We start from the raw sequence: 24,946 nt of genomic DNA on the forward strand, positions 1-24,946 counted from the left end.
GGATTTTGGATGCACAAGAGAGGTCATACTTAAAGCAAAATGAATGCTAGCAAAAGATTGGGAAGCGACCAAACAAGAAACGAATAATCTCATAAGAAAGCATTAAGCATAATTAACACCGAATAATGCACCACAAGTAGGATATAATTTTCATTGCATGACTATTGACTTCCATACTTGCATAGGGAATCACAAACCTTAACACCAATATTCTTACTAGAGCATAATTACTCATCAACATAACTCACATATCACATCATCATATCTTAAAGCTATTACTAAGAATCAAGTTTATTTTGTCCAATGATCTTCACGACATTTTCTTTTACTTTATCCTTCATGGATATCTATCACTTTGGCGGAATTTTTATGAGTTTCTTTTTATAAGCTTAAACAAATATAAGTGAAGATCATGAGAAAAACAAATTTTCTTTCTCTCAAAATAATTTAAGTGAAGCAAGAGAGATTTTTTTCAAAATTTTACTAACTCTCAAATAAATCTAAGTGAAGGAAGAGAGCATTTCTTCAAAAATACTAAGCACACCGTGCTCAAAAAGATAAAAGTGAAGCACTAGAGCAAGTCCTAGCTCATAAAAGATTTAAGTGAAGCATAGAGAGCAATTCTAAGAAACCATGACATAATTTTGGCTCTCTCAAATAGGTGTGTCCAGCAAGGATTTATAACTTAAAACACAAAATAAAATAAGCAAAGACACATATCATACAAGACGCTCCAAGCAAAACACATATCATGTGACGAATAAAAATATAGTCTCGAGTAAAATACCGATAGTTGTTGGAAGAAAGCGGGGATGCCACTCGGGGGAATCCCCAAGCTTAGTTGGTTGCTCATTCTTGGATAATAGCTTGGGATGCCGGGGCATCCCCAAGATTAGGCTCTTTACATCCTTCCTTCATCCATCGTAAGATAACCCGAAACTTGAAAACTTCAATCACACAAAACTCAACAAAGCCTTCGTGGGATCCGTTAGTATAAAAATAATAAACCACTACTATAAGTGCTATATAAAACCAATTCATATTTTGTTTTTGTATTATATCTACTGTATTCCAACTTTTATATGGCAAAAACTTATCAAAGAAAACCATAGAGCCATCAAAATAAGCACACAACACAAAGAAAACAGAATTTGTCAACTACGAAGCACCGATACGGCCAGAACTGGTGTATTGTCGTACTGCACGCCGCCGATACTCGGATACGCAGGATACGGCTCCGATACGCGTATCATAGGAATATCCCAATTTTTGTTTTAAAAAGAAAGAAAATAATCCCGATACCCATTGTGGAGACGGCGGGATACGGGCGGGACACGGCAAGGACGTCACCAGCCCCGAGCCCAATAAGAAGCCCATGAACCTAACCCTAACATTTGCTCTCCACTCTCTGTAGCGGGCGGATGACTGCAGTTGCACGCCGCCGCCGCAGCCTGGAGTGGCTCGCCGCTGCACTCGCCACCGCCACCGCCACCGCTTGGAGTGGCTCGCCGCCGCCGCCTCGATTGACTTGATTGGAGTGTTCTCCGCCGCCATCGCAAGAGCTACTTGCTATGTGCTTGGCTGACTGCTTGCTGTGTCCTTGGGTGACTGCTTCCTGTGTGCTTGCCTGACTGCTTGCCGTGTGCTCTTCTGATTCCCCGAGCCCAGAGTGATGTGTGCTTGTTTCTTGGTATTGGTTGCTTGCTGATGTGTGATGCTACTGCCCACTGCTAGGGAAGCTGCTTGGTATCTACTCCAAGTTGCATGTCATTGTCTCTATCAAGAATCCCAAACAATACTATGCTGCCCGTTTAGAAACAAACCCACGCTCTCAGGGAATATTTGTATAGAACAACAATGCAATTATTGATCCCTATGTGTTGCTAAACTAGTGGTTTTAGAAATTTAGCATGAAGATGTGTTTTGATCTCACACATTCTATTATGTTTGTTTTTATTACATGTCATCTTATTAATTATTTATATATACTCGTCGTATCGCCGTATTGATGTTTCTAGAAATTGTCGTATCCCGTATCGTCGTACCCGTATTGGTGTCGTCGTATCGGGGCTTCATAGTCTGTCAAAACAAAACAGTCTGTAGCAATCTGACTATTTCGAATACTTCTGTAACTCCAAAAACTGTGAAAAATTAGGACGGCCTGAGAAATTTGTATATTGATCTATCGCAAGTAGAATGGGTATTTTAGCGCTCTTTGGAAAAAGATGAAAATTAATTTCGTGAGCGCAAACTTTCTGTTTTTTTCAGCAAGATCAAACAACTATCACCCAAGATCTTAAAAGCTTTACTTGGCACAAACACTAATTATAACACAAAAAACATAATCATAAAAGTAGCATAATTTTGCTAACACTCAAGAACAGGAAGCAAAAAGCAAAAATAAATTTTATTCATTGGGTTGCCTCCCAACAAGCATTATAGTTTTACGCCCTTAGCTAGGCATATAGCAAGGATCTAAGTTTTGTCATCTTTGATTCGAGATCCATAAGATGCCCTCATGATTGATTCATAAGGTGGCTTAATTATAGTTCTAGGAAAGTGTTCCATACCCTTCCTCAAAGGAAAGTGGAACTTAATATTGCCTTCTTTCATATCAATCACGGCACCGATAGTGCGTAAAAACGGTCTACCAAGAATAATGGGACAAGACGGATTGCAATCAATATCAAGAACAATAAAATCTATGGGCACATAATTCCTATTTGCAAGAATAATAACATCATTAGTTCTTCCCATAGGCTTTTTAATAGTAGAATCCGCCAAGTGCAAATTCAGGAATATTCTTCAAGATTGGTAAGACCAAGCACATCACATAAAGATTTCGGAATTGTGGAAACACTAGCACCCAAGTCACACAAAGAAAAACACTCATAATTTTTAATCTTGACTTCTATAGTAGGTTCCCAGTCATCATACAATTTTCTAGGAATTGAAACTTCCAATTCCAATATTTCTTCAAGAGCTTTCATCATAGCATCAACAATATGTTTAGTAAAAGCTTTATTTTGTTCATAAGCATGGGGTGAATTTATCATGGATTGTAACAAATAAATACAATCAATCAAAGAGCAACTATCATAATTAAAGTCTTTGTAATCCAAAATAGTGGGTGCATCACTAGCTAAAGTTCTGACCTCTCCAAACCCACTTTCATCAATTTTCTCAACAAGATTTTCACCCTCCGAAATATTGGGATGCCTTCTACCTAAAGTCGACTCTTCTCCAGTCCCTTTTTCATCATTCTTAACTTTACTAAACAAGGAATCAATAGAAGAAACACCAATCATTTGAAGATCTTCATCACTTTTATCTTGTAGCAAGATTGGTTTAGCAGCCATTTGATTTACTAGGGTGGCTTGTGCATCGAATATTTTTCCTAGCAAACTTTCAGCAAAAGCATACTTAGATTGAAGATTACAAACTTCTCCACTAATATCATCAACTTTTTTGTGATAGCATATAGCACAACGGAGTTCTCCTTAAGTTCTTCAGTAAAATACTTATTATGCTCAAATTGTGTAGTCATATATTCCTTAGTACTTTTCTTAATTTCAAGCAAAATATTGGGGTAAGGAACATCATAATATTTTCATTGAGGCATCATAACTACGCAAACAAGAACGCACACAAAAATACATCCGGCAAGAAAACAGCAAACAGAAAAGTGGGGTGAATAAAACGGCAAATTTGTGTGAAGTGGGGGAGAGGAAAACGAGAGGCAAATGGCGAATAATGTAAATTGCGAGGAGATGAGATTTGTGATTAGGAACCTGGTTATGATGAAGATCCTCCTCAGCAACGGCGCCAGAAATTCTCCTTGATGGCAGCTGGAACTACGTCAGTATTTCCCCGGAGAGGGAGGAATGATGTAGTATAGCAACGGCAGAGTATTTCCCTCAGTTATGAAACCAATGTATCGAACCAGTAGGAGAACCAAGCAACACAATGTAAATAGCCCCTGCACACAAATAACAACACCTCGCAACCCGACGAGTTAAAGGGGTTGTCAATCCCTTTCGGGTAACGGCGCCAGAAATTGGCGTGTGACGGGAGAAAGGTTGTAATAGATTGCATAAATAGATCGCAAGTAAAATAAAGTGTAGCATAGTATTTTTGGATTTTTGGTTTAATAGATATAAAAATAAAAGCAAGGAAAAAGTAGATCGCAAAGGCAAATATATGAGAAATAAGACCCGGGGGCGTAGGTTTCACTAGTGACTTCTCTCGAGGAAAATAGCAAACGGTGGGTAAACAAATTACTGTTGGGAAATTGATAGAACATAAAATAATTATGACGATATCCAGGCAATGATCATTACATAGGCATCACATCCAAGATTAGTAGACCGACTCCTGCTTGCATCTACTACTATTACTCCACACATCGACCGCTATCCAGCATGCATCTAGTGTATTAAGTTCATGGAAAAACAGAGTAATGCAATAAGAACGATGACATGATGTAGACAAGATCCGTTTATCTATATGGGGGTAGATATAGATCTCGTCTTTTTATCCTTAGTAGCAACGATACATACGTGTCGGTTCCCTTTCTATCACTAGGATCAAGCACCGTAAGATCAAACCCACTACCGGGCACCTCTTCCCATTGCAAGATAAATAGATCAAGTTGGCCAGACAAAGCCCAAATATGAGAGAAGAAATACGAGGCTATAAGAGATCACGCATAAAAGATCAAAGAAACTCAAATACTTTCATGGATATAAAAACATAGATCTGATCATAAACTTGAAGTTCATCGATCCCAACAAACACACCGCAAAAGTTACATCATATGGATCTCCAAGAGACCATTGTATTGAGGATCAAGAGAGAGAGAGATGAAGCCATCTAGCTACTAACTACGGACCCAAAGGTCTATAAAGAAATACTCACGCATCATCGGAGAGGCACCAATGGAAGTGGTGAACCCCTCCGTGATGGTGTCTAGATTGGATCTGGTGTTTCTGGACTCTGCGGCGGGTGGATGAATATTTCGTCGACTCCCCTAGGGTTTTGGGAATATTTGGGTATTTATAGATCAAAGAGGCGGCCCAGGGGGCACCCGAGAATCTAATATTTTGGAAAAAAAATAGGTCTCTTCGCTTGAATTTTAGAACTTAGAATTTATTACCCTAGAAAAAAAGAAAAACCTAATCCTTTGAATCTTTGGTATCCTTCAAATCTTCGCTATCCTTCAAGTCTTTGATACGCTTCGAATCCTTATGTGGAAGTCTATAAATTATACGTCCATTACTTGAATCATAATGACTTACTTCAATTTTGACCCTATCCCCCATCAGTATTCGTATAGAACTAGACTGTATCTTTCCTGAAATATAGCCTAGGATGATGGTGTCATTCTCTAGCCGAACGCGGAACATTCCATTGGGTAGGGCTTCCGTAACTAAACCTTCGAAAGTTACTTTTGCTTCTCTCGGGTTCTTTTTTCTCTCCTATTTTTTCTGTCATATTTTTTCTCCTATTTTTCTATTTTTATTTTAAAAATAGGAACGGCAAGACAGAATTCGAGCACCATAGGTGGGGCGATTACCATATATAACATAAGACTTCTCCCCCAATTCTGTTTAGTCAAGCTTCTCGATCTGTCATTATTCCTCGAGAAGTAGAAAGAATAGCAATTCCCATTCCACCCAAAACTTTAGGAATTCCTTGATAGTTGGTATAAATTCATAAGCCGGGTCGGCTGATACGCTTTAAAAAGGTTCTTGTTCTATATATTCCTTTTCTAGTCTTTCTCTTTTGATGTCTCAAAGTTTAAACCAAGAAATATCTATTATGTTCCTGTTGTTTACGAACACTCTCAATAAAACCCTCTCGTAGAAGTATTAAACAATGTTTTCGGCAATATTTCTAGATACTACTCGAACTGTTCCTTTTTTATTCATGTCTGCATTTCTTATAATTCTAGATTCCTCCTAATTTTTCTATAATCTACATGTTTTCTTTTTTCATTTTGGATTTTAAAACATATACGTAAAACACAATCTACTAAATTAATTCTTTGGTCTCAATTTCGCCTACTAGTATTTATAATACTTCGGGAGCTAATGAAACTATTTTGGTAAAATTCAATTCTCTCAATTCCTCGGCAATCGCGCCAAAAACTCGAGTTCCTTTTGGATTGTCTTTTTGATCAATTATAACTGCAGCATTATCATCATAGCGGATTATTATAATGTCTTTGCATTTGAACTCTTTACATGTACGTACAATTACAGCTCGAATTACTTTGGATCTTTCTAGAGGCATTTGGGGCACGCCAGGGCCTCCTGGCACACCCTGGTGGGTTGTGCCCCCCTCAGGGCACCCCCAGGTGCAACCAGGGCCCATTGCCTTTCTTTTGGCCATAAAAAATCATCGTAAAGTTTCGTGCCATTTGGACTCCGTTTGATATTGATTTCCTGCGATGTAAAAAACATGGAAAAACAGGAACTGGCACTGGACACTATGTCAATAGGTTAGTACCAAAAAATGATATAAAATGACTATAAAATGATTATAAAACATCCAAGATTGATAATAGAACAGCATGGAACAATCAAAAATTATAGATACGTTGGAGACGTATCACCCCCTGAGGTGAAAACAGTAAATATGATCTATGTCACACATATCCCCAAAAGGGAGCGCAAGCGCGCGCTAAGGGACGTCTACGCCGTAGAGCCTGTCGCACCTAAATTCAAACCATGGTCGGCTTGTCCGATCACCTTCGATTGTAAGGACCACCCGACTAGTATTCGTCATGGAGGTTCAGCAGCTCTGGTCCTCGATCCAATCATCAACGGATACCATCTCACCCGGGTCCTTGTGGACGGCGGCAGCAGTCTCAACCTGATCTATCAAGACACTATCCGTAAAATGGGCATTGACCCGTCAAGAATCAAGCCTAGTAACACCACCTTTAAAGGAGTGATGCGCGGCGTCGAGGCCCGCTGCACGGGCTCACTAAAATTGGAAGTAGTCTTCGGTTCATCAGATAACTTCCAGAGCGAAGACTTGATCTTCGACATCGTCCCCTTTCGCAGTGGCTATCATGCATTGCTCGGATGAACCGCCTTCGCCCGCTTCAATGCAGTCCCGCATTATGCTTACTTAAAGCTCAAGATTCCCGGACCACGTGGCGTCATCACAGTCAATGGAAACATGGAGCGCTCCCTCCGTACCGAAGAGCACACCACGACCCTTGAGGCCAAGGTACAGAGCGGCCTCGTCAAGCCGAACACTTCATCGGCCATCAAGCCTTCGGACACTGTTAAACGTGTCCAGCCCACCCTGTAGAACGACAGCCTGATCAATCCAGAGATGTACTAGCAGTTCCGCCTTCGTCGATCACCCCATTTAACCACGTCATATGTATCGCGTGTGCATAACTACGCACTCAAAATACCTTGGGCAACGGCGGAGGCACATTTTGGATAAGGTTCATAGTGCGGTTCGACCCTATTTAGACCTTAATCCTTTTTCCCTTTTCTTAATCCAGGACTCTTGTGATTACTACCTTACGTTCTGCTCATTCGGCTAGGGTAGTAAAGGGAAAACTATTGCGATTGTGTTTTTGGTTCGTCCGGTCAAACACCTCGATAGAGAAAGCCGAAAACTGACTATCATGATAAGGTGAGAGCTGGTCGGCGATTCGGCGATTGCGATTTCTTCCATATTATACGAAGGACGGGCCTTCGTCTAGTCACGTGCTTAAGGCATCCCAGTTTCGATAACCGCATACACACCAGGGGCTAGTTCCTAGTCCCATTGTCAAACTCCCATGGCTAAGTGAAAGTGATAAAGCCGCATAGTCTGATTGTCTGTTTTGCTACATAGGCACCTCCTTTACGGACCAAGACGTTGGGTCAAGTGTGATCATGCGCTATTCCGAACACCCCCGTAGCATCTACGTGGGGGCTGAAGCCGACGACTGGTAAACTCTCAGAATTAAAAACGGCCGCACAGGGGGAAAGTGATTTTAGATAAAGGCATAAATATATTACGAAGCCTTGGTTCACAAAACAAGGTCTGGAAAACCCAGATACATTTACTCAAAGGTTATATCCTTTGAGCATTGGCCCTCTACTATCCGGGAACCCTCCAGGACGTCGTCAAAATACCGCTCCGGCTTGCGGTGGTCCTTGCCTTCGGGCAGGCCCTCGGTCACCACGACGGTGGCCTTCATATTCGCCCAGTGCATCTTGACATGGGAAAAGGCCATCCGCACACCCTCTATGCATGCCGAGTGTCGGCGTCAACACCGATGGATCTCGGGTAGGGGGTCCCGAACTGTGCGTCTAAGGCGGATGGTAACAGGAGGCAGGGGACACGATGTTTACCCAGGTTCGGGCCCTCTCGATGGAGGTAATACCCTACTTCCTGCTTGATTGATCTTGATGATATGAGTATTACAAGAGTTGATCTACCACGAGATCGTAGAGGCTAAACCCTAGAAGCTAGCCTATGATTATGATTGTTGTTGTCCTACGGACTAAACCCTCTGGTTTATATAGACATCGGAGGGGGCTAGGGTTACACAGAGTCGGTTACAAGGGAGGAGATCTACATATCCGAATTGCCAAGCTTGCCTTCCACGCAAAGGAGAGTCCCACCCAGACACGGGACGAAGTCTTCAATCTTGTATCTTCATAGTCCAATAGTCCGGCCAAAGTATATAGTCCAGCTGTCCGAGGACTCCCTAATCCAGGACTCCCTCAGTAGCCCCTGAACCAGACTTCAATGACGATGAGTCCGGCGCGCAGATTGTCTTCGGCATTGCAAGGCGGGTTCCTTCTACGAATACTCCATAGAAGATTTTGAACACAAGGATCGTGTCCGGCTCTGCAAAACAAATTCCACATACCACTGTAGAGAGTATATAATTCCACAAATCTAATCTGCTGACAACTTTTTATAACATGACATCATGCTATGGCCCGGTCTTTATTCCAATCGTTTTTCTCAACCAGCTACTGCATATATTGCGAGGCGGTTTTCTCGGCACGTCTTGTCGAAGCAGAGATCGTGTCCCCTTATCATGGGATTCTCATCAATACGGGTGTGGGTAACCTAACCGCGCCTGCTGGTATGACTCCTTGATTTTAGGCAAGTTCCGAACGGCCACGCGGAGGATGCTTGATATTCATCCTCTTTATAAAGGGGCCAAGGTCTGTCCTTTTCTTATCGCGCTCGATCCTTCCCTTCCCCCACCTTGAGTTCCAACACCCAAGGCTCAGGCTAAGCGCTTCGGACCTTCAACCATGTCCGGATCCAACCTTCAAGGCCGGCGGATGGCCTCTTCTGTCATAGAGGAGGACATCAAGAAGCTAAGAGAAGCCAGGTATCTGACCGCCGAAATCTCACACAGGCTGCCTGCTCAAGGGCAGGTCATCCCCACTCCCGAACCCAACGGGAGTGTCGTATTTGTTTCCCACTTACTCCGAGGACTAGGATTTAGTCTTGATCCCTTTGTTAGAGGGCTTATGTTCTATTACGGGCATGATTTCCACGATCTAGCCCCAGATTCCATCCTTCACATCTCGTCGTTTATCGTCATGTGTGAGGCTTTCCTCCTCATCACCCCACACTTCGGCTTATGGCTCAAGACCTTCAATGTGAAGCCGAAGATGATCGATGGGCGACATGCAGAATGCGGAGGTGCCATAATAAGCAAAGGCGTCAATGCACCATGGCCAAAGGGTTCCTTCCCGGAGGTGTCCAACTTATGGCAGCAGGAGTGGTTTTACATCACAGCTCCCCGAAGTACTAAGTGGGTAGATGCCCCCCGCCTTCCATTTGGGCCCCCTCGCCATAACTGGCGTCATGGGTTAACAAGGGACTAGACTGGGGGCCAGTCAATGACGTGCCGATATTGCAAAGTCACATCCGAGATCTCCTCAAGAGGGACGTCAGTCTCGTCAAGGTAATGCAAGTTATGCTAGTTCGTCGGGTCATGCCATGCCAACGTCGATCTCTCCGTATGTGGGAGTTCAACCCGGAAGGACCGCGAACTATTCAGCAATTCTTTGGCAAGACGCTCGAAGGGATGTATGGATTGTTCTTCGGATCACGAATAAAGTGTCCGGACACCACCGAGGATGCGGGTCTAAACTGCAATCGTCCAGATACCCATGTAAGTAATTATGTGGCCGAACACGTCATCTTTTCGTTTATCATAACATCATTCTGAAAAAAATGCTCTTGGCCAGGACTGGATAAGAAAGGCGAAGATGATCAGGTGTTCGGCCGCCCTTCCCGAAGGCTCACCGGATCCTGTACTAGCCAGGATGCTTGAGCACGCACTTTATCAAGTGCCATCAGGGGAAGATAAAGGGAGGGATAAAGAAGCCAAAAGCGTGCCTCATGCATTACTCATCCAAACCGGGGGAATTAGTGTCTCCGCGAAGGAGGATAATCGGGGAGAAGAATCTAGATTCCCCTCTCCCCAAGGAAGGAAAAGGACCGCCCCTGAAGACTTGGAAATGAAGGTTTCCAAACGAGGGAAGAAACCTTCGCCAGGGGGCCCTGCCCCGGAGGGCATCCTTACCCCACAGTGCTCGCAAGGGGGCCAGCCCTCCACCAAGTTGTAAGTGAATCAAGAGTACTTTTGGTAAATATATCCTGCTTTATCTCCGAGGACAATAACTGATACATATATCATGCACTCCGGCTCGTAGCCCTTCTCAACAGAGTTCGTCTTTGGGGGATCTTCTTCCGAAGATGATGGAGAGCGAAACGCCTCCCCCTGTCTCCCCACCTCCTGGGGCGGACGACCCTGAGGTGTCATCACGGAGGATTTCTCCTGATCCGCCGAGGCCAGAAGGTAACCCTTCGGCCACCCGAAGACCGGAGTATTCGGCTTCTAAGGAGAGCAACAGAAAGAGTCTGGGATTGTCCGGTGCACAACCGGATGTGCTGATGGGTCTTTTGGAGCAAGCGGCTATCTCAGAGGAGCATCATACTTTAATGGGTACGGTGGTTGAGAGGATCTCATCCGCCAAAAGTGGGTTGCATGAAGCTTTTACGACCCTGCTAAGAGGCTTTGAGGTACGCAAAGTAATATATATAAAAAATTGACGGTACCGCACACGCTAGGTGTGCTCTATACAGATAGTAGCCCCTGAGACTCTGGTTGCTGTCCAGAGGCGGCAAATGGAGGATCGTAGTCCCAGGTAATGATCGTGCTGCTTTCATGTGCAGGCGACTGACGGTCCCGTGGCTGGCCGGACTGCTGAGTTTGCCGGACTTAGCCGGCAACTTGACGCGGCAGATGCTGACATCGCGCTTGTGAACAACCGGCTTGATGAGGCACAGGGTATGCATTTTCCGGTGGTCAACAAATATTAAGAGGAGCATGATGCTAGTATCTATAATATGTTGTGACTGCAGATGGAGCTGCCACCATGGAGACCCTTCGGGCGAAACTTGCCCGAGCCAAGGAACAAGCCAGGAGGAGTGATGCGAACGCCCTAAAGGCGGCCGAAGAGTTAAGATCTGAACGGGCTGCTCATCGCCAGAGCGAAGATAAAATAGCCAAGATGGTCGTTGAGCTGAAGGATGTCGTCGACCGGTATGAGCTTCTTGAAAAGGAAAGCCAAGCAAAAGGGGCGGACCTGGAGAAAACCATGGTAGCAGCCAAGGAGACCCGCTCTAAAATCAGAGCGGCGAAGGAGGAACTTCGTCAAGCCGGAGATATCACGGCTGGGAAGCCCTTTTGTTGCGGACGAAGTTCAGAGATCCGAAGTATGCCCCTCTGGATCAATTATGGAGTGTTGCAGACGCGTATTCGGACCTGGCAATGAGTGTTGCTGATGCGACTGAGTTTTTTAAAGATCAAAAAGATCACGAAGTGGAAAAGTTGTTTTGGTCGCAGTTCAGTGCTCCAACGCGTCCGCTGCTGTTAAATGAGCAAATGGCCGAGTGGGATGAGCTCCATAGGTTGTCTGGGCTTGCCATGAGGTTTGTTGTGGACCATCTTTGGCCAGAAGGACCAAGGACGAATAGTTATTTTGGTTTAGTGCAACGATTCCTTGGTGATGTGCCGCATATCGACGCTACAAAGAGGTCGGCATGCATGGAGGGTGCGCGGATGGCTCTTGCCCGTGTTAAGACATACTGGGCAGAGATGGATGCCACCACTATTGCCACCAGGGGTCCAACCGTAGGCCAGGTCTCGGCCGAGCACTATTTTGAAGAAGTCCTAGAAGGCGCTCGTTTAATAGAGGCTCAGTGCTCGAAGAGTATCATGTTCGAGTGACATGTATCCCAATTGTGAAAACAATGCTATTTGGATTATAAAGGCTATGTTTATACTTTTGCCTGAAAGTATTGTGATACCTCCTGTGCGGCCGTTTATGTATGTATATAAGCTGAAAGTTTGCAGTCGTCGACTTCAGCCCCCACGCATATAATGCGGGGGTGTTCTAAAAAATGCGTATTCACACTTGATCCAACGTCTTGGTCCATTAAGGAGGTGATAGTGCGGCGAACAAGGCAATCGGAATATATTGCTTTAACACTTTCACTTAGCCATAGGAGTTTGATAGTGGGGCTACTATATAGCCCCTGGTACTTCCGCGCTTATCCGAATACGGTGCACGTACATATATGACCGGGAAACCGGTCCTTCGTTAATGCGGAGGAATCATGAAGATTCCTTTGAGTCCTCGAGTGGTTGACCAGTCTCGCGCTTTATCATTACAGTCAGTTTTCGGCTTTCTCTACTGAGGTGCTCATCCAGATGAACCAGGGCACAATCGCAATAGTTCTCCCGGTGCCACCTTAGCCGATAGAGCGGAACGTAAGGTAGCAAAACACAGGAGCCGGGAAAACCCAACTTTTGACCAAAGACATGATTCGGAGCTGATGCATATAAGGCCAAACTCGCGACGCCGAACACTCCCTAAGGTATTCTGTCTTTACAACGTATACTGGGCTGAGTAACACCCTCGATAATAAGCCCTGAATTTCCAGGTACATGCATTAGTCTGACGTGACGAAATGTCAATAACGCTAGCATCCCTCTTGGTTATGTTGAGTATCCGGAGGGTGTGAAGCAACAAGAGACAGTAAATAAGGTTTACACAGGGTCTTAATCTAAAAAGAAACCTTTGAACGGGGCCCTGTTGCACGTCTGCGCCTGTGTCTCTGTTGTGCCGTATCCTGGAAAGGGTGTAGCACGATGATCATCTGTAAGAGAGAAAAACCCAGGTGAAAGTTTTCGTGCGAAAAATCAGTTATGCTTGATAAACCATTAAAATTCAATCTAAATAAGGTCAAGCCGAACTGTAGCCCTTTTTACATGTGGGAAGCCCCTAGCACCACCTATGGGGGTATATCCATCGACCCAGTCTTAGGTTTATCTGAGCTGTTACAGCTAGTGGTGTGCCGGACTCGTCTAGCCGTGTCCGCGGTCTTGACGACCGATCATTTATTCTGGTTGGAGAGGTCGTTCAGTGTTCGGCTGCTGAAGCTACCATACATTCTTCCGCACGTAAGGAATGCTCTGTGTTTCCGCTAACTGTGATGATGCCACGTGGACCGGGCATCTTAAGCTTAAGATAAGCGTAATGCGGTATTGCACTAAAACGAGCGAAAGTCGTTCTTCCGAGTAGTGCTTGATAGCCGCTTCGGAATGGAGCGATATCAAAGTTTAAATTTTCACTTCGGAAGTTGTCGGGAGAACCGAATACAACCTCTAGTACTAGAGAGCCCGTGCAGCGGGCCTCTGGGCCTGGTATTACTCCTTTAAAGGTAGTATTGCTTTGGCTGATTCTTGTCAGGTCTATCCCCATTTTACGGACTGTGTCCTGATATATCAGATTAAGACTACTGCCGCTGTCCATAAGGACTCAGGTGAGATGGTATCCGTAAATTATTGTGTCTAGTACCAAGGCAGCCGATCCTCCGTGCCGGATACTAGTCGGGTGATCCCCGTGATCAAAAGTGATCGGGCAGGCCGACCAAGGGTTGAACTTGGGGGTAGAGGGCTCCACGGCGCATACGTCTCGGAGTGTGTGTTTGCTCCTCCTCTTCGTTACGTGAATCATGTTCACTGTTTTGACCTCCGGTGGGAATTTTTTCTGTCCCCCAGTGTTCGGCTGGCGAGGCTCATCCTCGTCTTCGCTTGGTGTCTCCCTCCCCTTGTGTTCGGCATTTAGCTTGCCGGCCTGTTTGAAGACCCAGCATTCTCTGTTGGTGTGATTTGCGGGTTTGTCAGAGGTGCCATGAATCTGACATAGTCTGTCTAGAATCTTGTTTAGGCTGGACGGTCCATCTCTACTGCCTTTAAATGGCTTTTTCCGTTGACCGGGTCGAGAGCTCCTGAATCCGGCGTTTACCGTTGTGTTGTCTGGGCTGTCTTCATTGTTTCGACGCTTGCTTTTATTGCGTCGTGGTTTTCCATTGCCATCCCTGACTTCGTATGTGCTTGGGTCGCTGGTGCCGCTACGGGCCAGCCAACTATCTTCGCCCGTGCAAAAGCGGGTCATAAGGATTGTTAGGGCTGACATTGTCCTCGGTTTTTCCTGGCCGAGGTGTCTGGCGAGCCATTCATCCCGGACGCTATGTTTGAAAGCTGCTAAGGCTTCGGCATCCGGGCAGTCGACAATTTGATTCTTCTTAGTGAGGAATCTGTTCCAAAGCTTTCGGGTTGACTCTCCGGGCTATTGAATTATGTGACTTAAATCATCTGCATCCGGAGGTCAGACATAGGTCCCTTGAAAATTAGCCCTAAAAGCATCTTCAAGCTCTTCCCAACATCCAATTGAGTTTTGGGGGAGGCTCTTCAGCCAGTGCCGAGCTGGTCCTTTCAACTTTAGGGGTAAGTATTTGATGGCGTGGACATCATCTCCGCAAGCCATGTGGATATGAAGGATAAATTCCTCAATCCAGACCCCGAGGTCTGTCATTCCGTCGTATGCCTCTATGTTCACGAGTTTGAATCCTTCTGGAAATTCATGATCCAGAACCTCATCGGTGAAACATAGGGGGTGCGCGGCACCCCTGTATTTGGATGTCTCATGGCATTCTGACGGTTGTAGTGTTCGGTTTTGATTATGTGTCGGAGCGCGCTTCCTAGATTCGTAGATGGACTTGGTCATACCGGCTTTTTGGTGCAAGTCCTCACGTAAATCGTGTGCTGACTTATGTGCGACATCGTTAGCCGCCCTATCGCGGACACGGGGTGGTCGATCCGTCTGATCGGCCATTTTATTTTTCGGCTGTATAGGCTCTAAAGCCTCGTCATCGAATTCGGGCAGCAGCTTGCGCTTTGGATAGCTCTTTGTGTGGCGGCTGCCACCGTAGTTTTCTTCAGTGTCGAGCACTTTGTTCCATCTACTGTTGAGTGTATTTTGCACGGCCTTAAGCCTTTGCTTCTGCTTCTTCAGACTCCTCGTGGTGGAAATAAGCCTTCTATGGAGGTCCTCTTGCTCCAAGTGCCTTTTTGAGATGATGTGTGCATCGTCGTCCGGGCTGTTCTCTTCTCCGGAGACAGGTTGATGAGCTTTACCCTCGGTGTCGCCGTGATTGGACAGTGGCTCCGTACTATATTTGCCGTCCGCTGGTTCATCCAGCTCTGTCGCTGGGTCCATGTGGTCGTCATTTGCTTTGGAGTCGACCGGGGTATTATTCTTTCCTGCGCTGTTATCGCTGTTTTTGCCGAGGCGGGATTTGGAGCGGCGCCTACGTCATCGCTTTTGTTGCTTCTCGAGGGGATTATCCTCCGCTGCATCCTTCCATTCCTCGTCATTGTTTTCTTTGGGTGTATCCACCATGTATATATCGTATGATGAAGTGGTTGTCCAGCGCCCTGTGGGCGGTGGTTCCTGTTCCTCTCCTGCATCACCGACCATACTGTCGATGTCTTCGGAGTCGAAATCAAGCATGTCAGTTAAGTCGTCGACAGTGGCTATTAAGTGGGTGGTGGGTGGGGAACGAATTTCTTCGTCGTCCGCTTCCCACTCAAGCCGGACATAGTTCGGCCAAGGGCCTTTCGACAAGGAGAGAGACCTTAATGAGTTCAGCATGTCGCTCAGGGGCGAGTGCTGAAAGATATCCGCAGAGGAAAACTCCATAATTGGCGCCCAATCAGATTCGACGGGCACGGACGCAGGCGGTTCGGAGCCCGTGGCCGGGGACGAATCCAAGGATCCGGCAACACAGGTCTCGTAGGAGGTGAAGTCAGTATTCGGCTCTATCGCCATTGAGTGTGCGGCCTCCGTGGCGGGGTCCATCCACCCGTCCTCGGAGGGCGCGATCTGCTCCGGATCAAGGGCCGGAGTTGCCACAGGTGTGATCTCCCGAACATTGTTCGGCGACAGAGCTAACTCATGCTCATCGTGGCTGTGCGGCGCACCTGACACGGGCTCAAATCCGTCAAAGATCGAGTCTCCGTGGATGTCGGCAGTATAGTTTAAGTTTCCAAACCTGACCTAACGGCCAGGGGCGTAGCTCTCGATCTGCTCCAGATGGCCAAGCGAGTTGGCCCGCAGTGCGAAGCTGCCGAATACGAAGATCTGTCCGGGGAGAAAAACCTCACCATGGATCGCATCGTTGCCGATGATCGAAGGAGCCATCAAGCCTTATGGTGACGACACAGTGGAACTCTCAATGAAAGCACCAATGTCGGTGTCAAAACCGGCGGATCTCGGGTAGGGGGTCCCGAACTGTGCGTCTAAGGCAGATGGTAACAGGAGGCAGGGGACACAATGTTTACCCAGGTTCGGGCCCTCTCGATGGAGGTAATATCCTACTTCCTGCTTGATTGATCTTGATGATATGAGTATTACAAGAGTTGATCTACCACGAGATCATAGAGGCTAAACCCTAGAAGCTAGCCTATGATTATGATTGTTGTTGTCCTACGGACTGAACCCTCCGGTTTATATAGACACCGGAGGGGGCTAGGGTTACACAGAGTCGGTTACAAGGGAGGAGATCTACATATCCGAATTGCCAAGCTTGCCTTCCACGCAAAGGAGAGTCCCACCCGGACACGGGACGAAGTCTTCAATCTTGTATCTTCATAGTCCAACAGTCCGGCCAAAGTATATAGTCCGGCTGTCCGAGGACCCCCTAATCAGGAGTACCTCACCGAGCGCTTCACAGCTTCAACTCGGGGCAGTGCGTCGGCGAGTCGCTTCACCAGGCCGAAGTAGCTGCTAGGAATGGGTTCGGTTGGCCATAGCCGGACTATGATGTCCTTCATGGCCAATCCGTACATCCTATGCAACTCCGCACATTGCATCATCTGGTTATTCAACATTGTCGGACGCTCCGGCGCCAGGTATTGTGACCAAAAGAGCTTCTCCATCGTGTTTCCCTCTTGGGCCCGGAAAAACTATGCAGCATCGGCCGCGCTCTTCGGAAGATCCGCAAAGGCGTTTGGAGAACTCCATAGTCGAGTGAGCAAGGCATATTTCTGACTGCCAAATTTACTCTGCAAAAGAAAGGGCTTACCAGCCGCTATATGTTCGGCCTGTCGGATCTCCTCGTGAGCCTCCCCGGGACTCGGTCCGCGCCTCCTTGGCCTCTTGGAGGGCCTTGGCAAGATCGTCCGCTTGGGTCATATTCTTCTCCTCCAAGGCCTCGCACTTGTCGGCGGCGTCCTTGAGCTCTTGCTCCACCTCAGTTACCCTCTCCTCATACTGGCGGTGGGCGACCTACTCGGCCTTTAAATCCGCAGCCACTTTGTCTACGACCGCTTTGCTCGCCCTCGCTTCCTCTTTGGCCTGCGCAAGGGTGCTCTTGAGGGTCTCGACCTCGGCCACGGTACCTACAATCATATTCATGGCAGCGCATGAGCTTAAACTGCGCATTGGAATATCACTTCAGGCTCGTAAAACAATCTTCTAAAACATACCTTGCGCCTCATCGAACCGCTTGTTAATGCGTTCGATATTATCATCGGCCAGCTTCAGCTTCCGCTTGAGTTCGGAAACTTCAGCGGCCTGGGCGGTCGCCGCCAACAGGGAAGCATGTTTACCAATACACAAGTACGTTACCTCCTGCGTTTATTACTTGATCCTCTACTCGGCCGTTTTTCAAAACCAAACAGAGTCTCAGGGGCTACTATCTATACACAGGCATATTTTTCATATGAAAAGCGACTAAGAATATTACATCGCATACCTCGAAGCCTGTTAGCAGGCTGGTGAAGGCTTCGTTCAGCCCGCTTTTGGTGGACTGAACCTTCTCAACCACCACACCCATCAGGGTGCGGTGCTCCTCCACGACGGAAGCACGTCGCAGTGCCTCCACCAGAGTGTTCGGCACCTCCGGATTAGTGGCGGTCGCCATCGGAGTTGGCGCTCCCCCCTCCTTTGAAGGGGGTTGCTCGCTTGATTCCGGATCCACATGGGTCTCCGGAATGGTGTTCGGCTAGGGGGCCGGACTGGTCAGGGCCCCGTCGTCAGTCTCCATGGGGGTTGCGTCCCCCATGTTCTCGGCAGCCGAGGCATTACCCTCTGGCACCGTCTTGGTGGCCTCCCGCACTTCTTCATGGCCCGGAGAGGCCCTTTGAGACAACACCTCGGTGTCATCCGCGGCGGTAGGCGGAGAAGCTCGGGGAGGCGTCTCGCTCTCCACCATCTCTGGAGCCAGAGAGTTCCCCTCAGATAGCGATGGTTGGGGGAGGTCACGAGCAGGGCTGAAATACACACAACATAACACGTTATATTAAAAGCATAGAAGGCCAAATACTTGTAATGAATCCTTTGGTACTTACGATTCGGCCAGGGGCTTCGTCCTGGGGCGCCTCTTGGGGATGTGTTCGGCACCCGAATCCGAACCATCCGAGAGGGTTATCTTCCCCCTCTTGGACACCCCCTCCTCCGGGTTTGTGGAGGTTGCCCTTTTCTTTCTTCTCCCCTTGAGGGGAGAGTCACTTTCTGCCTCCTCCTCCTCTTCGTCTTCATCTTCCTCGTGGGAGGAGGGGATTTCGGTTTATCCGGACACCGCGCCTGAAGTACCCTTATGGCGGGGGCCGCCCTTGGCCTCATTGCTCTTGTTCTTGGCCTTCTTCTCCGGTGCCTGATAGGGCAACCAGACCAACATCTTCCTTAGCTGGGGAGTGGGTGGATCTTCGGGCAGCGGAGCCGGACACTTGATCCGCTCTGCCTTCGATATCCAGCCTTGTACAAAGGACGGAAAATTCATTACGCCTAAGGATTTATGGACCAGAAGTATGTTTGGGAATAATACACTTACCGAAGTGGCCGGATTCTCATTGTCAAGGCTGATGTCATCAGTCTCCTTCGGCCACGTCTTCTGGGCCTTGAAGACCAGCTTCCAGATCTCTTTATGCGTTGTGCCGAAGAAGCGTTGTAGGGTCCGAGGACCTTCTGGATTGAACTCCCACATATGGAGGGGCCGGAGCTGGCAGGGGAGGATCCGGCGGAAGAGCATCACCTAAATCACGTCAGTGAGACTGGTGTTCTTGCTTATCATGTTTTTGATGCGCTTTTGCACCGTCAGCACTTCTGCGGTCGACCCCCAGTCCAAACCCTTGTTGGTCCATGACGCAGGCCGCATAGGGGGTCCGGATCTAAACTCGGGAGTGGCCGCCCAACTACCATCACGGGGTTCGATGATGTAGAACCACTCATGCTGCCACACCTTGACGGTCTCCACGAAAGCCCCTTTAGGCCACATGGTGTTGGGGAGCTTGCTCACCATGGCACCGTCGCAGTCCACATGCTGCCCATCGACCACCTTCGGCCTCATGTTGAAGACCTTGAGCCATAGTCCAAAGTGTGGGGGGATGCGGAGAAGCGCCTCGCACACGACGATAAACGCCGAGATGTGGAGGAAGGAATTTGGGGCTAGATCATGAAAATCTAGCCCGTAATAGAACATGAGGCCGCAGACAAAAGGGTGGAGAGGAAACCCTAGCCCGCGAAGGAAGTTGGGGATAAACACAACCCTTTCGCCAGGCTCCAGTGCAGGGATGACTTGCTTCTTGGCAGGGAGCCTGTGCGCGACATCCGCAGTCAGGTACCCCACCTCCCGGAGCTCCTTGACGTCCTTCTCCGTGACGGAGGAGGCCATCCACTTGCCCTGGGAGCCGGATCCGGACATGGCTGGAGAGGTTGGTGGCGGTGGGAAAGATTGAGCTTGGGCGCTGGAGCTTGAGGATGGGAAACAGGAGAAAGAAGAAGGCATGGGGTGAAAAGTGGGATCTTAATCCACTTATATAGGCGGTGAATATCAAGCGCCCCCCCCCTAAGCCTTAAAACTCACCTATTCCCAAGGGGACGTGCAAATGGCGTGGTTGGATTACCCAAACCCGTATTGATGAGGATCCTGCAATAAGTGGACACGATCTCTGTTTTGACAAGACGTGTGTATAGAGGTCGTGCCTCGAAGCGCGAAGCGGGAGGCCAAAAAACAGTTCGAAATGATAAAGAGGCCAGATGTAGCATTTTGCTGAAAAAGTTGTCAGTTGACACACATAGTTTTGATTGAATATTCTGCCTTCATGGTTGTGGGATGTGCAGAGCCGGGTACAGATCTTTTATTTAGATTGCTTTGAAGTATTAGGAGGAGGAACCCGCCTTGCAATGCCAAAGACAATCTCCACGCCGAACATATCGTCATTGAAGACTGGTTCAGGGGCTACTGAGGGAGTCCTGGATTAAGGGGTCCTCGAGTGTCCGGGTTATGTGATATGGGCCAGACTAATGGGCCATGAAGATACAAGGCAGAAGGCCTTCCCTCATGTCCGTATAGGGCTCTCCTTTGCGTGGATGGCAAGATTGGCGTCCGGATGTATAATTTCCTTCCTCTGTAAACCGACTCTGTACAACCCTAGGCCCCTCCGCTGTCTATATAAACTGGAGGGTTTAGTCCGTAGAGGCTATCAGAATTCATATAGGCTAGACATCTAGGGTTTAGCCATTACGATCTCGAGGTAGATCAACTCTTGTAACCACTATACTCATCAAATACAATCAATCAGGACGTAGGGTTTTACCTCCATTAAGAGGGCCCGAACCTGGGTAAACATCGTGTTCCATGTGTCCCTTGTTACCTTCGATCCTCAGACGCATAGTTCGGGACCCCCTACTCGAGATCGGCCGGTTTTGACACCGACAGTAATCAACACTACTAGCAACCCACAGGTACCAATCTGAGATTTTGGGACAAAGATTGAATACAAGAGATGAATTAGGGTTTGAGAGGAGATGGTGCTGGTGAAGATGTTGATGAAGATTGACCCTCCCTCGATGAGAGGATCGTTGGTGATGACAATGGCTTCGATTTCCCCCTCCCGGAGGGAAGTTTCCCCGGCAGAACAGCTTCGCCGGAGCCCTAGATTGCTTCTGCCCAGGTTTCACCTCGAGACGGCGGCACTTCGTCCCGAAAGCTTCCTTCTGATTTTTTCTAGGGAAAAACCCTTCATATAGCAGAAGATGGGCATCAGACGCTGTCCATGGGGGCCACAAGCCCTGGGTGTAGGGCGCGCCCACCAGGCTTGTGGCCACCTAGTGGGTCCCCTCTTGTTGCTTCTTCGCCCAATATTTCTTATATATTCCAAAATAATTCTCCGTGAAGTTTCAGGACATTTGGAGTTGTGCAGAATAGGTATATCAGATTTGCTCCTTTCCGGTCCAGAATTCTAGCTGCCGGCATTCTCCCTCTTCATGTAAATCTTGCAAAATAAGAGAGAAAAGGCATAAGTATTGTACCATAATGTGAAATAACAACCCATAATGCAATAAATATCAACATAAAAGCATGATGCAAAATGGATGTATCAGCCGCCGCGCCGGATCATGGGCTCCGGCAAGCCTCGGCCTCGGCTCTGGTCGTCACGCCCTCGTCGTCGTCTCTTCTTCCTCGGATGAAGAGGCCTCGTCGGTGTCGTGTCACTGACAACTGGAGATGCAGGGGAGGTGCCGGCGCTCGTCCCAACCGCCGGCGAGTGGGCTCCCTGCTCCCCGCGAGTGCAGGTGATGGTGGGAGATCGAGCGTGGTGCCGGTCTGGGCGGATCCTTATCCGTAACCGCCCCACCCATCGCCTCCTCTTATGCGGTGCGGGTGGCTATGGGTCAGCCTTGGTCGGCTGTGGCAATCCAGGCCCAGGCGCCCAGCCTACCCCCTTCAGGATTTCAATTATTTTTCTCTATTTTTCGTTAAACATTAGTACTAATTATTGTATTAGTGCAGTTTTAGACTATGTTTAGGACTGTTTAGTACCGAGTTTGACTACTTCTTACATTCTAGTCCAGTTCTAGATTAAATCTAGGTTAGGACTTGTGTAATCATTAGTGTGTTTATATTATGTAATGGATTGATAATATAAATAAAGTACCAGATCTCATCTGGGAAGAATGACATGTTCCATGTGTTTACCACATATCAAGTTCTCTTGAACATGTTTTGTGATGGAGACCATCTTCTCTCGCACATCAAACTTGCATTTTTTTGAATATTTCTCCCTCGTTATATTTGGAATCACAAGGTAATGAGTCGGGATCTACTGCTCACTTGGAGATTATCCACTCTTACTGTGAGGTCTAAGCTTTGTCATTCTCGACAAGTTATTACCTCCAACGTGTATTCCTTATATCTGAATTGTAGCATACACAAGGTAATGGCAATGTTGCCTATTAATGTGAGATCTAAGTGATCCTCAATGTGTTATGTTCACACAATTGAGGTTGAGAATTTTTCAAGTTTTCACTTGAGCATCAATTTTTTGCATTCTTATTACGGAACCATGACAGTTTTGCGTCCCGTAAATTAATTACGGAACAGCAGAACTATGGTTCCTCATGTAAGCAAAGATGACCGCCAAAGAGTTTGAGGAGCTTGACCTCAATGGCCACAACTACCCTACATGGGCTATGGACATCAAGATCAGTCTTGCGTCCCGTGGGATAGCGCGTGTAATCCAGCCCCCCGAGACTCCTCTCACGGCTGGAGCCACGCCGGTGACAGAACAGCAGAACTATGCTGCTTTATTAGTCATAAGGCACCATGTTCATCCAAATCTGAAGTCCGAGTATTTACAGGAGGAATCTCCTAGTACTCTATTTCTAGCCCTCAAAAAGAGGTATGAACAGCAGAAGGCGGTAGTCCTGCTAGAAGCACTCCATGATTGGACTCATCTCCATCTTCAGGATTTCAAATCCATCAGTGAGTACAATCATGATGTTCATAAGATATGTTCCAAACTGCGTTTTTGTGAGAAGAAACCTATTGAGGGGGAGAAGATAGAGAAAACTTTGTCTACTAAGCTCCCTTCAGATAGGATCCTCCAACAATAATAACGTGCTCATAACTACACTGTCTATTCCGAGCTTTTTCACATGTTACTTCAGGCTGAAAAGCATGATGAGCTACTCGCTAAGAATGACTCTCAGCGCCCAGTTGGGGCACAACCTTTACCTGAAGTTCATCTAAATGTCGCGAATAGTCAAAAGTTTAATGGTACCTTTCGGGGTAAACAATCCAATTTCAAGCATAAGTGAAAGCGCAATGGGAATAGGAGATCCAGAAACCCTGGAAAGGGAAAAGGCACTTCAAAGCCCAAGTTTGATAAATCTAAGCTTTGCAACAAGTGTGGATGCTACATGCATTCTACTGAAAAGTGCACAATGCCCAAGCATCTGATTATGTTGTACCAGCAATCTCAGGGACGCAAAGCACCTCAAGGGAAAAGGTTTGAAGCTAACTTCAACCTTCATCCGCATAGCGCAAAAGGAGTCGTTGTTCGCACGATGTTCCTCTTGGATCGAGCAACGCCATGATTCCTTATCCGCCTGAGGATCCTGCTGAAACGTAGAACATGTTGATTGAGTACACCACAAACAATGTGTTTGGCGACTTCGACTAGTCCCTCAATCTCCTTAGTGATCTACTTAATTATGTCCATTTGTGATGATTGTAATAAGAACATAAGTTTGTTGTCTTTATATTATATTGTATCAGCATATTTGATATAATAAGATTGTATTCTATGTATTACCATGAGATTTTCTTATTGAAAATTCTTTGTTTTATATAGTTCTCTCCGTGGACAATCCGATGAAAGGGGAATTATGCCTTGTGGACAGTGGTACTACAAACTCCATACTGAGGGAGATGAAATATTTCCAAACTCTGAAAAAGATGAATGGAGATATTTTAACTATCGTTGGACGTGATACGGTGATTGTTGGCACTGGGCGTGCTATATTTACCCTCCCAAGTGGTACACAAGTAACAATTGAGGATGCTTTATTGTATCCCGATTCTTCAGTATCCTGATCAGCTATCGAGATATCCGTAAAAATGGTTTTCATATTGAAACCCATGAAGACAACAAAGAGGAGTATATACTCTTTACTAAAGATCACGGATATGGCAAAAAGGTACGTGAGAAAATTTCTTCTCTATCATCTGGTTTGTACTATACGTACATCAAACCCATAGAACATGTTGCATACAAAGTAATTTTTCAGAATGTGAACACATTCCAAACCTGGCATGATCGTCTAGGCCATCCCGGAATCGGGATGATGAGAAAAATTACTAGCAGTTCCATTAGTCATAATTTGCTTGAGTCAAAATTTCCTCAATCTTCAGATTTTGTGTGCACATCTTGTGCCACGGGAAAGCTAATTTTAAGGCCCTCGCACCTCAAAATACAAGCTGAACCACTTCAATTCCTTGAACATATTCAAGGAGACATTTGTGGTCCCATTCAACCATTACCTGGACCTTTCAGGTATTTCATGGTTCTCATTGACGCATCTACACGATGATCACATGTGTGTCTTCTATCCACACGGAACCATGCATTTGCCAAGATAATGAGGCAAGTCATTAAGTTGCAGGCCCATTATCTAGAAAGTCGAATTAAGTCAATTTGAATGGACAATGCCGCAGAATTCTACTCGCGTGCTTTCAATGATTATTGCATGGCTTTGGG

This window comes from Triticum dicoccoides, chromosome 3A (assembly GCF_002162155.2).
Source record: "Triticum dicoccoides isolate Atlit2015 ecotype Zavitan chromosome 3A, WEW_v2.0, whole genome shotgun sequence".
Taxonomy (NCBI): Eukaryota; Viridiplantae; Streptophyta; class Magnoliopsida; order Poales; family Poaceae; genus Triticum; species Triticum dicoccoides.